General features: G+C 43.3%; 1 long non-coding RNA gene across 1 annotated transcript in view; it reads left to right on the top strand.

The window, feature by feature from the left end:
• The window catches only part of LOC308197319, an 81,001-nt gene that overhangs the window by 60,718 nt on the left and 6,583 nt on the right, over positions 1-13,700 (top strand). The window contains exon 1 of the long non-coding RNA XR_013952812.1: positions 1-13,700. This exon is cut by the window's left edge and continues 60,718 nt beyond it. This is a non-coding gene — a long non-coding RNA (uncharacterized lncRNA).

The raw sequence follows: 13,700 nt of genomic DNA, 5'->3' as shown, positions 1-13,700 counted from the left end.
TTCTCTGAACATGAAATCCTAGCAAATCCAGTACCTGCCTGCTTTCTCAGGCACTGCCATGGTTTTTGCTTGTAGCTAGTTGTCCTCTGATTTAGGAGGGAGTTACTGATCTGACTCAGAAGCAAAAGAACCAGAAGATGCAATACAGGTTGCTGTGAGTCAAGGGGTAGACCTTACTTCAGCCCAAATTATAACTGAAATTAAAAATTAAAAGGGCACCGATAGCTAACCTATTCTGGTCCCCAGCAAAAGAGAAAACAAAAATAACAACAACAAATAAAACCACCTCTATTGCAGGCCACAAGCAAAGAACAGGCTCTCACAACCAGCTTCTTGTTCCTTTGCCACCATTAGAAGCTGTAAATGACACTGGAAAAGGAGAAACTCCATCTTTTTTTCTGTTTGGGAATCCTCTGAAACAGAATGCTTCCTGAGGAGTCATGCCTCCATGGTGAAAACTCCACAAAAGACATGAAAAACAAACAGAATAAGCCTGTCTAGTCACAGTCCTTCACAGAAACTTCTGGAATTAATTATACTCTTTTGTCCGTGTTTGGCCTTAGGCAGTCAAGAACCACACTAAAGATGCTCTTGCTCTGATCTTCTGGGCTTGTCTCCAGATAGAGACTAGAACTCAGGACTCAGGTATCTCACTGGGACAGAACATCACAGGGCAACCTTCCTCCAAAACAGGAAAAAATCAAAAACAAAAACAGCATCAAAACCCTCCTTCACACCCTTGCTTGATCTCTTTTCTTGCTCAGTGCGTGGTTCAAACGTTTGAGATCTTAACTCACAGGACCAGGCCCCTAGGGAAGGTACCTTCAGAACTAACCTCAGCGGTCCCTCTCAGCCATAGGTCTGTGCGTTCCAACCCCATCAACGCAGCAGGTTCCAGGCTGAAAAGCAGCAGCCCTCAACTCTTAGCAGGGCCCACAACTCCCTCTTATTCCTTGGAGCCACCACTTCAGAACACCAGAAGGGCCAGGACTCTGATATGTCCACAGTAACAATCTTTCCGAATGAAAATCCCCTTTGGGATTCCCCCATGGCGCTGAGGTGTGTCCTTCCTCTCAGGTGGGCTGTGGTGTCCCTGCTGTGGCAGGGGGCTGGCTCCACAGGCGAGGAAGCCCTTGGGCAGGCTTGCTGTGAGTGGGACTACGGTAGTACAGCACTGCTCCCCTGCCCCGGCGGAGGGCACAGGGACACCCGCTGTGGTGGCAGTAGCCGCACCTCTTCCTCTCAAGGGCCACGTGACAAGAGGTGGGCGATACCCTCATGCTTTGCCCTCTGTTCAAAGGTGGGTCTCGATACCCCCACCCAAACTGCATGAGCAGCTACAAAATCCAGCCTCCCAAGGGGCCTTCTGGGGTACTGCAATGCATCTGTTGCCACAGGGAGGGAGCTGCTCCCAGGCAGCTCAGAGCTGGGGCAAATTTTTGTAAATGTGAGGCTGCCATTCTACTCTCACCTTTGCTATCAATGTGAACCTCTACAGTACAATGCTAAGACCTGGACTCTGGCAGACTCATCTAGCAGACAGAGCTCCTGTGGTCTGTGCTCAGAGAGCAACACGTAAGGAGTAAGGGGATTAGATTGTATTATAGCTCGAGAGCCAGGTTTGGTAGAGTGTTAATCTCCAAGAGCATCATTGCCAAAGTCACTTCTTAATCTGGCAGTTCAAGAGAGACAGACTCTGTTTTAGGACCTGGGGCTAACTTATTTGATGTCACACTATAAGCAGAGCAGGTGCTGGGTTTGCAATGTATATTTGATGTCTAGTGTTGAAAAGTGAATTGATTGAAATGCTGTCAGGCTGCATTTTGAATGATTGCACTACTAATGTCACCTACAGGCATCTTGATGGACATTCTGCCTTACACAGAATACAGTAGGCTGGAAATCATCATTTGCAAATCATCACCTTTGAAAATACAACTACCAATTCAGCTGAAAAACAGAATTGGAAACATGTTGAAGAAACATTAACCTGAGGAAGTGAGCAAATCAGAAACACCAAATATTTAGGCTCATGGATTTCTCATTATGGGAATTTTCAACCTACTGTATTTCTTCTGGGGTGTTGCATTTCAAAAACTTTAATTTGTTTGATAATATGTTTCTACCACAGGAAATCTAATCAGGTTCTCCTTTTTTTTTTTTTTTTTTTACTGGCATTCATCAGCGTGACACTTCTGGATCTGTTCATTTATGAAAGTAGTTTTACAAAATCTGTCACTATGTAGGAACGTGACAAAATTAGTAGGAGAACACTGGCATATTTTTGAAAGGATATGAGGATTTAACTAAATTGTCATTGAGATTAACGGGAAGTTGGTGTTTAAATCCAATAGTTGAGCATATAAATCACAGTTCTGACCTATATTTCCTTACCCTTGACACGAACCTGGGTTAGAGTTAGTCTTTTATTAACATTCATGACAAAGAATAGGGGCAAGCAAGGTTTCCTTATTTCCAATGGCTATTATTCTCTAAAGGTAGAATTCTGTGATTAATTTTACATCAATCTGGAGATTAATTTTAGCAATGTGGCAAAACCATTCGCTAAGTTGGCTCTCAGGACCAACACCCCTGAAAGAGGAAGAGGCAGGATTAAGACAGTGTCAGTATTTCACCAGTCATCTGCTATCGTCAGCCTAAGTTAGCTAGTTACCAGTAACAGTGAAGCCTTTCTTCAAGTCTCCTTCTGTCAAATTTTCTGAGATTTTATTTACCATGAATGTATGCTTCTGAAAAACAATAAACAACAGCAGGAAGCGGAATACAAGCTATACGCTCAACTGTTTCATTTAGAAGTACTGTTTTCTCAGATGCCAGGGTATTTATACGTATCTATATCCCCAAAGACATTAGGCTCTCCTTGAGGATTACAGAACACTGCATCTTGTATTGAAGGAAATTTCAAATTCTATATAAATTTGGCACTGCACCAGGGAAACTCTACCCCTTCCACTGACAAATGGAGACAGGGAGGCCTTTCTGAATGTGCACAAATTCACACAGCAGGTCAAAGTGCTCTGTGCCTAAACAAAACTATTACATTTTGAAGCAATAACTGCTTATGCAGGTGCAAAAACAAGTAGAATCAGCAATGGACTTGTTCCCAGTCCCTTGACAGCCCATACTCATGGGCCTGAGGAGGAGCCTTCAACTTTGCTGCAAGAGCCTTGAGCAGAGTTTTACCATGTGTGGTAGTGCAAATAGCAGCAAGATGTTCAAGCAGACCCCCTTTCTCTTGAGCAGGGAACACATGAGGGGACTGTGGAGGGGCCAGACCCTGGGAGGAAAAAAAAAAAAAAAAAAAAAAGCCAAGGCTGGCTGGGAGCTCTCCTGCTGTGTAGCATGCTCATTAATGTTAAATACTAAAACGGCCCCCTGTCAGGGAGCAGCAAAAGCAGGGCTTCTCCAGAGGCAGAATGAGCTAGGAAATGAGGGTAACCCATGTGCAGCCCCACATCGTCTGAATGGGGCTGGGCTCGATGTTGTGATAGGGTCTATTGATCATCCCAGACAAGGTGAGGTAAATTGGAAAGTGCAGGATCCACCCAGGAAGCCTAACCAGGACAGGGGCAGAAGGTAAAGGCAACCTTGCAGGGCAGGTCTGGAGTCCACCCATGGTGAAAACCAGCCCATAAGCCTGGGCAGCAGACAAATGGCACAGGAACCTCTACAATATGGCTTAGGGAACAACGGGGTGCCCAAAGCTGGCCCAAAATGGGGCTCCTGGACCTGCAGGCAGGGGCTGTGGGTGGTGGTCACAGGTGAGCCTGGTCAGGGCCACTAAAGCCCAGCAGGACCCTGACACAACCCAACCTATACTTTGGGGGGAGATGAGAGTCTAAAGCCCTGTTTAAGCAAGAGATGCTGGTGATTACTGACGACCTAGGTTATACCTTTCAATAAAAAATGTACACCCACTGTTATGCAGAAAGGCGGGCTTCTAGCCAACAGGAGATCAGGTGTTTCTTCAGTACCTGACATCACTTCTCATACAGGCACCTGGTGGGGCAAATGCAGTTCTGCCAAGAAGGTGCAGGGCAGTTTTTCCTCTTAATTGTCTACTGCTAAACTGAAAAAAGCAGTTTAATGAGGTAAAGCTTAAAAACATAAAGATATACAAAATGGACAAAAAACAAGCCCAGTTTTACATTTCTTATTGTTTTCATCAAATTAAGCCTTAAACCATTAGCTCCTATTAAAAATTGGGTAAGTCTTTCATGAGTAAGTGGTAGGCTCATTAGCTTGTGTGTCAGTTGAAATGTAAATAAAATTAATGGCTTCAAAAGGAATCTTTCAATATTGAGAAATTAGCTGGCCGTCTGATTACCAAGAATCTGTACGCACATTCTTTTCTTTCACTGATCTGCTCTTTCAACATCAGGAATGGTAACACTCTGGGAACTGTTTACCCAAGATCAGCGTGGTTCAAGTGTTACTTAGGATCTCAGTTAGGATTTCTTGGTTTTTAAATGTTTAGTCCTCCGGGGGAAGTGAAAATGACAGCAGGAAGAACCTGGAGGTATTAAGCACTGCTGTAGCTGGCACTTGATGACAGGAGGGGAATGAACACACCAGGCACTACATTTTATGATATAGCAAACAGGGAAGTTTGTATTAGATTGTATCAACTCTTGCTGCGCCTTAAGCACATCTGAAAGGAAAGAAACAAACTGATGAAAGTTACAGGGTACAAAAGCAAGAAAAGTGCAAGGAGGGAGGGAAGTTGGGAGCACGTGTAAAATGGAAATAAACATTCTGAAGAAATAAGAGACTTGTCACCCCTCATGAAAACTATTGTAAGCGATAGGTTTGCAGTTCAGATAGGAGTGTGCTCCTTCCTTCCTTCCTAGCCCCCGGCCCCACCAGAGATAGTCACTTTGCCCAGGCAGGGATGGCTTTGGAATCTGATGAACTGAGCCTCAGGTCAGAGGAGTGAATAGAGTCATCTTCTCCAAAAGAAGGCAGGCAGCCAAGGAGGTGCATAAAGCTAGTATGCAAGAGCCTTCTGCAGATGATTTCTTTAGAAGGGGATCCATCGCATGCATAGGCAATCTTCTCAAGAAATTCTAGAAGCCACAGATTCTTGCTTTCAGAAAGTTAACGTCATGCTGATTTGGAGCCATGAGGCTTACCAGGGCATACTGATTTGAAACCTAAGTACAAGCACTCCAATTCTGAGCACTCAGATGGAGGTTAGACATGCGGAAACTGATAAACAACTTTGAGTCTGTTGTAGGTAACCTTTTCCAAACCTGGATAGATGTTCCATGTGGTCAAGGTCCTGCCCTCCTTGGTAGTGTTACTGAGTGCTGAGAGCAGACCTTTATTTCCTGGTCCCATCATTTGCCATCGGTCAAACTTACAGCAAAGCAGCAGCCCATGGCAGATCAGGTAGGCTGTATGCGCTCTTCCAGAAAGACAAGGTGGCAGATAGCTACAGCACAGTCACCATCCACCCTTGCATTTGTAAATCAGTTGGTTTAGTAAAAAATCAACAACAGAAGACAGTTTGCTCTCCCTTTCCTATGTGTTACCCTCTTCTCCAGTGGGTCGAAGTCCTCTCTTAAAGCTGCAGTCATCCCCGGGAAATCCTAACAGAGAAAGACCCATGTCAGCCTTTCCTGTGCTACTTTCACAATAAACGTGTAAAGCGGCAACACTGAGTGGGCCGTGAATTCCATAGGCCAAACTATAAACACTGCAGGAATTCAAGGTCCTTCACATTTCACAGAAAGCAAAACCGTGAGACTGAGGAAAACAAGCTAAAGGCTAAGTTAAGATATGTCTACCAGCTCCTAAGAAGGATCAGTTCAAATAAGGAACTGCAGTCACGATTTCCTGCTTGATTGTCACTTTCTTCCAGTGAAGAAATAGTCTGCTACTGGCCCTTGTCAGGAACAAATTACTTTCCCTTCACTGCCAGCTCAGCTCCACACACCCTGCGTAGAGAAGCAACACTGCAAGAAGCCAGTTTTCCCCAGAGGATACGAACTCCACAGACTGGTAATCTGCACAGATAATTTAAAGGGGTAACTTGCTCCTCTGTAGTGTTCTCAGTAAACACAGGGTAGTGGGAGTATAAATTAATTGGAAAAAAATTGTCATACAACATTTTGCATAGGAATTCTCATCGATGAAAAATTTTAATCCCTTGAGAGCAAGCTTAAAGGGTTGTTAAAACAGAGTCTAATCCAGCTGTAACAGAAATGTGATGAAAGAGTCTTGGTATTTTAGCTTGTATTCTTGGACAGATCCAATCAGTACAAATACAAAAAAAAAATTTTTAAATTAACATTAATTACAAAGAAAAATGCTTTGAGGCATATTAATTTAAACCTTCCAATTTGTTTGCTTTCAGCGTGGGCAATATACACACTGAGAAAAAAACGCATTCTGCTCAAAACATCCTCACCTTATCCTTTCAAAAAAATTTAGGTATAAGAGAAAAAGGAAAAACTGTCAACAGTGCGGATCCCAAATGCAAGGCACTCATGCTGGAGAGCTATTCAGAGCTTATTCTATGGTGCAAGCCCAAAGTCCTTACTCAGCAGCAACATTAATGGTAGTTCTGCTGAGGGGGGAGTGCCCTGGGGAGTTCAGGATTTTAACTTTACGAAACAATTTTAATAAACTGAGAACAAAGTCATTAAAGCAATGATGTAAGCTTTAAATGCATTCCATCAAAAAGATATTCCTCTTCAGATGGAAATATCCTAGTTACTTGATTAGGAGGTGCACTTTGGTGCCTTACTTTTCTTTATCAGGATTTGTTCAGCCTAACCGGCTCTCACATTTATAGCTTTACTGTATCTATCACACTTTAGTAAGTCCAGATTTGGACAACTCTTGCCTGCTTACTCATGTTTCTGGACTTGTTCTCTCCTAGGCAAAGAGTAACTTGATCCACGCATCCTGTTGATTCTTTCAATGTCTAAAATTAGGTCTGTGCACGCATGCTTCCTCTACCTGGTGGCATTCTCCCTGGCTCCAGACACTCACACACAGGCGGGATGCAACAACTGCCCAAGTGTCGCTTTTTGAAGGAGAAACCAAAGATTTATACCTTTTACTTTATGTGCAGGGAAGAGAGCCCAATCCACTCTCACATTCAGCACACATGACAAGTATTATTTTGTTCAGCTAAATGCTTAAAATGATAACAGGCTTTCTGAGCACAAGTGGTGGCATCCATCCTAACGTATGATTATCCATACCCATGACTCTAGCGAGCCCAGACTTGGTAGAAATTACTTGACAGTCATAGGACTGCACGGTTGGAAAGGTTAAAGAGAATCCCCCAGCCTCCCATTCCTCCCTTCCTTCACTCTTCTGTTCCCATGAGGATCGCCTGGGACACCCCTGCTAGAATAACATTTGTCAGAAAGCGGAAGGTAACCCAATGGGAAACATCAGTGAACCTGTGTTTACTTTATTTAGAAATGACACCCCATCCCTGTCCCCCGGGGGAAAACTTCTTTTCTAGACATGACCTCAGAGATGTGCTACACGCACCCTGCACAATTTATCACCATGCTGCCTATAATTAGGTTTGTTAACATACAGCCTAGTGCAGTCTTGTTGACTGGGAACTTAATCAAGTTACTATTGAGTTCTTGTATGCATTGCTTCGGGTGACTGTTTTACTTGTAGAATTATAGCTGCGACCAACGTGAGGAAATTAGCTCTGGACACAAGTTTTTTACTTTTTTCCCCCTACATGTGAAAATATTTAGCAAACAGTGACAATGATGGAAAACAGTAGGAAACAAAATGTTCTACATTAGTATAAAACATGAAAAATGCAGCAAGGACCCTCAGTGGTACAACATGTGTTATGCTGGCTGGCAGTCCATTAGGCTTGATAGACATTTCACTTACCTAAGTCAAATATAACAGTCTAGTATTCATTAATATAAGAAGGGGGTTGTGGAATCAAGCCTACCATCTGGTTAGAACGACAGAATAATCTACAACTCATGATTAGGTCTAAGGAGTGGAATTTCACTTTAATCTTTTTCATTGCTCGAAATTTCCATCTGCACAGTACGGCACATCATTTTTCTTCAAGACAAATGTGCTGTTTTTCATGTTCCAAAATTAGATCAGAAGAAAACGATTAATCATGTCATGGCCTGGGAAAGGAAACAAAGCCCTGATATTTCTCTCTCTCCCCCTCTCTCTCACTAGCTCTGGCTGTTTGCAAGGTCCTTTCTTTCCCTGCCTTGATTTTCATCACAACTTTCAGAGATTCACATTGTGTTAGGCTAGGAACGTTCAGGAAACAGGAATCTGAAATAAAGACATGGCTTTGATTTGCATAGCCATTTTTATTTTCCCCTTGCATCTCCCTCCCCCCCAAGTTTGCCACTTCATCTTTTCCTTGTCTCTGCCTCGCTCCCTCCCTCTCCGCCCCCTACCATGTGCCCCCTGGCACAGGACGACAGATGGTGACCTGTTTGCATGTGACACCGTAACTGAATCTAAACTCAAGGAAACAAGTCACCGGGCTGCAAATTAGTGAGACCACACAACTGTCAGGTGGCAGTCCCCTTTGACAGTTGTAGGCCATTATAGGAACATTGATGTTTTCGCAGTGTGACAAAAAGGAATCCTTTTTGCAGCAGACCTGTCTGTCAGCTGGCTCTCAAGTCATAACAAATCCCTGGCACTCAGCTGAGGCTGAACATTCGCAGCGTCAGGAGGATGATAAATGACCTGCAGGGCTTTGAAGTGCCTTGGCAGTTCAGATGGGTCCGCAGTGCTGACAGAGAAATATACACAACAGCGTAACCAATAATGAGAACATTAAACATTCCTGCTTTGTGACAGGCTGACAGAAAAACCCAGCCTCACATCAATCATCTTTGGAGATATAACCTTGACAATTAGCCCCCTCTCTGATACTCAGAGTAACCTTTTTTTTTTTTCCTCCCCACCCCCCTTCTTTTTCTTTTTTTTCTTCTTTTGCCTGGCTTATCTTCCATAATTTTTTTTTCTGGTATGGCAGAAAGGGAAAAAACAGCAGAAGGGAAAAAAAAAAAAGCTCACATCAAAAAAGATCTTTTCCTTTTCCTCCATGCAAAAATAAAATATGCTAGGACAAAGTTTATTTGATGGACTTCCACCTATTTCCCTTTAGGAGAAAGGAATTTATTTTTTGGCCCTATCTACCAAAGCATCTGTCACTACAAATACTCCTAGCAGAATTTTGTTTACATTTTATGCTTATTTTGTTCCTTAGTTTTTTTTTTCCCTTCACCAACTCTTACATTCATATCAGTGCATTCTGTTGTCAAGCATCTTTTCCACTTGTAAGAGTGAGATGATTAAGCAGGCAACTGTCCCCTTGTTACTGTATTCTAGGATCATTCAATAAAACAGATATAATCTCTTTTCTTTTCATAACCTTGTGTTTTCTTCTTTTTGTATGTGCCTGTGCATTGGTTTGCCATTTCTTAAATCCTTTTTACAGAGCAAAAATAATCTCCAAAGGACAAACGAAAGATGCAGCTAATCCTCCTGAAAACTAAACACTAAATACCCCTCTGGAATTATTCTCACCAAAGTGCTGGAATGAATCCTGATGTTGAGGGTGCTCTCTCTGTTCACGGACAATTCCTCTTGCTTTACTCAGCATAGGATTGGCAGGAATTTGTCCTGGTGCACACTACCTCTTGCCAGTACTCTCCTGATGGCAGAGGACTTCAGGCAGTCCGGTCAACAGGAGCGGTCTGTGCTCTGTAAGACATGAATTAGGCTCCTGGGCACTTTCTCTGCTCCTTCCCTGGAGGCTTCAGTCTCCCAAGTTGTTACTTGGAGCCCCACAAAGAGGTTTCAAAGGAGTTTAAGCACCTTTGTGAAATAGCCTCAAACAAAAATGAGTTTCAAAATGGTGTTTACTGCAGTGGTATTCATCTGGAGGAATGCTAAAAGCCTTCTGTCATTGAAATTAGTAGCAAATCCTCTAAGGTGTGCCATGTTCAGGTCTTTGTCTCCATATTCCCTAAGGTAGTTCTGCTTTGCTTATGCAATGACAAACATGCACTCTTGCTCTCAAGCACAGCACAGCTCAGATACTTTGATGTTAAGTTCAGGCAGCGAAACAGATTTACACACAACCAAGCACTTGTAAATTAAAAAAAGCTGGGTTTCTAACCCTGAGGTAAAGCCTGTCCCCAAGGCCAGTTTTCCTACACATACTTTAAGGTCCCTTTGCAATGCTGGTGTAGTGGAAAGAAGATGAAAAGGAGACAAAAACCTAGGCCTTCAACACAATTATAGAAGAGCCAGCTATAAACCCAGATGACGCTGCTGGAATAATTCATTCCAGAGTCTGTCAGCTGAGTCCTGCTGCTGTCAAAGTATGTCCTGTGCACGTGGCCACAGCTGCTGACTTCACTACTAGGAGAGGTCAGTGTGAAGGAGAAAAGAAAGGTAACAGAAAGAGGATCAACAGCAAGTGGCAAACACTGTTCAGCAATTGCATGGCCTCATATGCACTCCAATTATATTATCCCGATAAAGATTCAAACTATGCTGTGCAGGTTTCATAAAATAGCAACAGAAGATCGGCCTTTGCAGGACTAGGAGGAGCCATTTTGCTTTCAAGCAAGTACTTTTTAAGAGACCAGGCTGACAGTGCTGGAAGTAGAAAACCTCTTTGCGTCTGTTATACTTGGCTAGTGGCTACTGACTGACTTTGTTACAGCACACGGATAACATACTGTGTTACCACATCACACAGCCTACCTGGAGGGACTGGAGCGGGACATCGTGACTGCTAAATCCTGCTGAGGCTCTGGAAAGCCCAGACAGGTTAACAGCACAGCCCAGTGCCTGCTTGGTGCGAGCTGAGGATCCGGCAGAGCTGGGCAGTGGAGGACTGCATTCAACAGCAGGAGGCTCCTCTCTCCTTCCTCCAGGTCTGAGACCTGTTTCTTGCAACAAAGGGACATCACTCAAACTCTGGCTTGTCTGATGAGAGAGTCATAAGTTAATTTGCACCACTGATTTTCCAAAGATTGATTTCTTAACTCATTAAAGCTACCGCTTTGTTTGTTATGAGTCTGACTCACAACTGGAGACCTTTTCTCACCATGATGGCCAGTGCAAAGGCAAGGGCACTCCCAGCCCACACACTGCATTCGTGCAGTCTCTCAGGTACTTGTTTCACCTGTTTCACATACTTTAAAATAAGTGACTGTACCTCACTTCTTAAATTCCAAGGTACTTCAGTTCCAGGCCTGCCAGCCAGGCTGGATGATACTGTCCCTTCTGCTGACAGGAGCACAAAGCGGGGAGCCTACGAGACACACTCATTGAGCCACAGGCCTGTCACAGGCAGGCTCTGGTGGAAGCAGGTAAGATTTTCAATCCCTGATCATTGAAGTCTCAGAAAGTATATCCTCCCACCCTACTCCAGGACGATGCTTTATGGCCTCTCCTGCACTATCACCAGTAGCTGTGTTTGGTTACTGGGTGCTGATGACTGAATCTATAAAACATCTTGGGAAGAAAAATGCATGGAGTAAATGAACACTTTCCTTCCAGCAGCTTTCTTCCATCTGCCAAACAGCAGAAGAGGACAGACCACTTTCAGTACTTTTCAACAAAGAGAGGGATGAGAGGCTCCCCCTTTGTCACTGGCAGGGACTAGGCAGGGAGCCCACGCTTTTTGCAGCTAGTATTATGGAGTTTGTACTGTAGAACACCAAGGCTTTGGGAGTTGATGGATGCATTCAGATCCCACCCTAACAAGACTGCCAGTGGAAATGGAAGATGACTTATACCATGTGCTGAGAAAGAAACTGAGGTAGAATGCAACCGTCTACTTGTTTTCTTCTGACCATGTTTGGAGGACCGAGCAAACATCCGGCATGTCCAAACATCTGAGAGGCCCTGAAAGCAGACCGTGGCATAAACCAGCCAGTCATCACGAAGCCTAGAGAAGGATGAGTCTGGAGAAGCCATTTGGCTCCTCTGTTAGACAAGGAGGCCATCATTTTTTTGTCTTTTTGATGAAATCTTTGAGAACCAAATCATGCTGGATTTATACAAAACTAATCAGATCTCCTGGACCCCATAATTCTCACTCTGACATATTATTCGGTGCATGGCCTTTAGTTAATTACCACTCCTTGCCTCAGTTTCCTCACAAACAGGAATGGATGCATTCAAATTTTACTCACCTGAGAGACGTGCTGTAAAATTTAATTAAGCCCTGAAAAGCACTCTGCAATTGTGAGATGAAAAGGTGCCATTAAAGGCTTCAAGTATTATATTTCACTAAGACTCCCAGAAATATTTTGGATGGAGTTAAAGAGAGAAAATAAAAGGGGAATAAATCATAAACATTGCAGCATAAATGCTGCCCACCCCTTCTTATCTGTAACTCACAAGGCATATAGATTACATCTAAATAATCCTTTGTATGAGAAACTGTCCATACATTTGCACACAAGATGTAAGGACAATGCTGGTTTTATATGAAAGGGAATATACATGTTTCCTTGCACACACTCAGTGAAGTTAAAAGGGTTAATAAAATATAAGTTGAGATCAAAAGAAATCTGAGGTGACATTTTGGCCTTGAGGCCTTCTCTTGGCTGTGGGAAAACAGAACGAGGCTGCTCTGTAACCTACAACTGGAGTACAATTAGGCGTGTTTTCAGACTGCATGTATTTTTCTAGGTTAAATCTGTATAGATATGAGCATATGCACTGAAAGCACCATGAATTTAGTTTTTCCAGTGGAAAATTATTAACAGTGTTAAACATGGAGACAAGCTGAGAAAATTCAAAGTTATGTAATTAGAAGATTATACACGCCCAGATCAGAACCAGATAAAACATTAAAATCATCATAAAATGCACTCAGAAGGGAAGGGCTTCATGCATGTGTGTGCAGCTGCAGTGTCATGCACACATCCTGAGGACAACTAGAGGCACTTGGCTTTTCATCTTTTGACTGGAGACCTCTGCAAGACCTATGCGTTACAGCACGAAGAACCACACACTCTATCAAACCTTGTTATTTACATAACACATGGCAGGGAGCAGTTATAGAATAAATCAATACTTTGTGATATTTGTTACAAGCCACATGGCACAGCTGAGCATTTCTAAGGCCTTACCCAAGGTCTGGCTTAAAGGAAGCTAGTTACAGCTATATTAAAATTGCCTAATAACTGAGGTTCCCAGACAATTGCACTGAGCCTTTTTTTTTTTTTTTTAACTGGACTGTAGCCTAGTGAGGACAGGGCTTTCATTTACAGTTGGGGTCCTGTTCTGTCCCTCTCCAACAAGAACTCTATTTCTGTGCGAACTACAAGCTGATCTTTCCCTGCTGTCCTCCTCTCCAATAACCCTGATTCCTAAGCATAGCTGTGGTTACAGCTGTGGGTGATCCCTCCAGATTCAGTGAGATGCTTAATAAAGAAATCTAATTGTTCACTACTGAGACTCTGAATATCCACACCCCTGTGTAGGGACAGCAGTGCAGCTGCCAAGTGGGACACTGATACAGTCTTTTCCCTTAGGTCTCTGGGTTAGGAGGCTTTATGTGAAAGTGGAACTTCCAGAGGATGAAGAAGAGAAGCACCTCTCTCTCTTTGTTGAGAGTATGAAGAACCTAGACACCTACCTCATACATGCAAGTTAGCTGCCTAAAGTTCGACAAT

This window comes from Anser brachyrhynchus (assembly GCF_964034855.1).
Source record: "Anser brachyrhynchus genome assembly, chromosome: 6".
NCBI lineage: Eukaryota > Metazoa > Chordata > Aves > Anseriformes > Anatidae > Anser > Anser brachyrhynchus.
Note: the sequence above shows the minus strand (reverse complement) of the source record. Positions and strands in the feature narration are given on the sequence as shown.